A 2,833-nucleotide genomic window follows, 5' to 3' on the forward strand; every position below is an offset into this window, starting at 1 on the left:
CTTTATGCTTTGTTAATTGCCTGGGTTTCCCCAGTCTGATGTTCCTTAGTGAAATAAAATATTATCTGTAAAGAAAATATTACTTAAGAAACCCTTACCCACCAGCAAACACTGAGAGGTGCTGCACTGAGACAATCAAAATAGTATTTATAAATAATTTAGAAAATGGTTTTTAAAGGAATAACTGTTTTGATGAAAGCACTTATGTGACTTATTAGAAAACTAAAAGTATTTATTTTAAAATAAATCTGAGTGTTAGATTTCCTACTAAGGTGATTTCTGTATCATGTTTTGTTTGCTTTTGGATTGGCATAAAGAAACCTTTCATTTTGGGCCCCTGCTATTTATCACTTTCACGGGCATCTGTGGCTGTCCTAATGTAGGTCATCCGTGAAGGAACTATAATCCTTCATCTAAAACATAGCAAAAATATCTCATTGCCCTACTGCTCTTAACTGGTTTTAAAAAATCAGAATAAAGGTAACTCCTTATCTCACTTGTTGCCTTTTCTATTCTGTAGGTTTACTTGTTCAAGGTTTTAGTTTTTTGTAAAGGTAGAAAAGGCACTTTATTTGAAATTCCTTCCCTAGTGCAGCCTAAGGGTGCACAGAACCTATGGCATGTTTTGCCCACTAGTCTGTCTACTTTTTGAACTCTTGTGCAAATGACTAGTATCTTTTAATGGTTATGTTACCACTACTTTATCCCATGAGGCACAGTAGAAGTGGTGCAATCTCTTCTGCATAATAAAATCATCAAATGCCTTTATATGTTATTGTTGGTCAATCCTCCTTAACACCACACACCTAATCTCCCATTATTTTGTCTCCTTAGCATGGTCTGATGAAGAGATATTTGGACAATTGAAGTCGTTGGGTAGGGAGGATGTTTCAGGTGGTTGTAGGATTATAGTTTAGACATATCAGAGCAATCTCCCGAGTTCTGGATGTCAAAATAAGGCACACTAACTTTTGGTAATGTAAAAAACCGTCTGCCTTGATGGGTTTAAGTTGAATATGTGTTAAACATAATTTTGAATTTTCTAGGCAAACAAACTGTGACATCACTTGAAGGGTGACATTGCTTGAATGTTCTCTGTCTGTGCTTGAGTTAAGACTACTGGTGCAGGTTCATTGCTGGCAATGTTTGCACCAAAATACCTGGCACTAAAGAGTTATTATAGGGGAAACTCTGTAAATGTTTTATCTTGAAATCTGTGTCCCCACCCAATGGTGTTACTTTGTTAAGTAACTAGACAATCATTTTTTAAACAAAATTGTCAGAAAATATCTATTTTTTTCCCATAGATGCCAACCAAAAGAGGTATAATTTAGACCACTGCTAGAACTATTTTCAAATGCATTTTACTGTGGTATACATTTGAAAAGGGCCTCAGCGGCAAGGAAATTAATTCCATGTTCACATTACATAAAAATTAAAACCCAAAGATAAATTAAGTTTTGATGCGGTTCTGGATACAAATTTAAGACAAACATAGTTTATCTCTGTAAATTTCTAATTGTTAACATCTCCTGGTAGTTGTAACAAGAATAAGAATTTTCTGCAGTTCTGTGTAGTTTTTAGTGTGTCTCTGTCCTATTATTATCCCTGTTCCTCTTACTTGATTCTCATCTGAATTAGATAACAATATGCCTCAGTTTTACAGGGGTTGATCACCAGATTAAATAGACAAAATTTTACTCTCAAGGGGACTGCTGAATCTTTGGTCTAAAATATTTGAATGATGAGGGTCATTATTTTTTCTGTATTGCTACTTAATGTATTCTGCCAAAATCCTACACTGCACTGACGTATGAGGGCTAAAGAACGGTTTCAGTGGTGCTGTGTTAGGATCTCTGTGTAGTTGCAGAACCTGTATGTAACATTATTCTACTTAAGTCAAATGCCTACTCTGAAGAGTACCCTATTGCCTCAGCTACTAAATTAAGGGGATATAGTACATGGGGCACATGCCACTTTAATTTTGTCCCATGAAATTTTGTCAATTTAGTGTTGCCTTTTGTGTTTTAGTATTACAGCTGGTTATGCTTGTTTTCTGGCAACACTCCTATATGTAACTGTTTGAAAAAGCAAGTTAGGAACTTACTGTCTTTTGTTATATGGCCAAAAAAGCCCTATAGTCTACATTATTGTTTTGCCAAGTTATCCTTAGGAATTTGTGTAAAGCTTTAAAAACAAACAAACAAACCTGTACTACTAACAATGCATTTTCCCTTAGAATACTGTACTCAGAACTTTAGCAAAAGAGCCAAACAGTAGCATGTTTTTTCTCTTGATGTAAAAAAAAAATCCTAACAACCTTTTGTTTCTTTTATTCAGTTTGGAAAATAAAAACAGTACCTCAATGCTAATGTTTTTTAATGTCACCTATATTTGATATAAGCTACTGTGTTTATCTGGCACAGAACTAGAAAATTAAATATTTTCAGAATTACTGACAGTGACCTCACTTTATTTATATTTATCTAAACTAGTTGAATTGTGTGTGTTTTATTACCTTATCCTTATTAGATAGATTACTAGGTGTAATGTTACTGTGGTAGGAGAGTTAGGGGAAGTTAGAATACCACAGATTTCTGTTAATGTTAACATTCTATAGGCCAATGTTATGAGCAAAGAGAAAGGCTAGCTGTGGTCAGTCTTCTTCCATTCCCTAGGAGATGCTTCAGCTTTGAGCTAGTAATTATAGGCACTTTGCCTAATAAGCATCTCTTAAGCAACAGTTAATCCTGCCTATTTATTATTTGTACTACTCATTAGATACTCTTATAAACCTCTACAAGATAATTTATACACAGAAACCACACAGGTG

This window comes from Trichosurus vulpecula, chromosome 6, assembly GCF_011100635.1.
Source record: "Trichosurus vulpecula isolate mTriVul1 chromosome 6, mTriVul1.pri, whole genome shotgun sequence".
NCBI classification, from domain to species: Eukaryota; Metazoa; Chordata; class Mammalia; order Diprotodontia; family Phalangeridae; genus Trichosurus; species Trichosurus vulpecula.